This window comes from Myotis davidii, unplaced genomic scaffold, assembly GCF_000327345.1.
Source record: "Myotis davidii unplaced genomic scaffold, ASM32734v1 scaffold184, whole genome shotgun sequence".
NCBI lineage: Eukaryota > Metazoa > Chordata > Mammalia > Chiroptera > Vespertilionidae > Myotis > Myotis davidii.
In genome coordinates, this window is record NW_006297021.1 from 297,056 (window position 1) to 297,586 (window position 531).

General features: G+C 52.4%; 1 protein-coding gene across 1 annotated transcript in view; it reads right to left on the reverse strand.

Annotated features, from left to right (window-relative positions):
• GPM6A (glycoprotein M6A) overlaps nt 1–531 on the reverse strand; it is a 179,115-nt gene that overhangs the window by 178,016 nt on the left and 568 nt on the right. The window lies entirely within an intron of this gene.

Consider the following 531-nt stretch of genomic DNA (forward strand, 5'->3'; position numbering starts at 1 on the left):
AGTTGGAAGGGAGGAAGGAAGGAAGGAAGGAAGGAAGGAAGGAAGGAAGGAAGGAAGGGAGGTAGGGAGGGAGGGAGGAAGGAAGGGAAAGAAAGAAAGAAAGAAAGAAAGAAAGAAAGAAAGAAAGAAAGAAAGAAAGAAAGAAAGAAAGAAAGAAAGAAAGAGGAAGGAAGGAAGGAAGGAAGGAAGGAAGGAAGGAAGGCAGCCTGAAGTACATTCCCACACTTGGGGAAGTGTGCTATCATGTATCTTTAACTTGAAAACACTCCAGTTTCAGAAACTTTTAAAGACAGGCGGTTCTGGAGACGATTCCCAACACTGTGTTCTTCAAAGGCCCTAAACATGGGTCTTTCTAAGAGTCTCCCAGGTCAGGCAAGAGGAGGCTGTGACTGTGGTGGCCACAGTGAGCGCAGAGGCCACAGCCCGCAGCGTTCTCTCCCTTCCCAGCTGGCCCACGGCTGGAACCACCGGGGCTGGCGGTCCGCGCACCCTCTGACTCCCGCCTGCGGGGACTCAGGGGTCCCTCCCCGG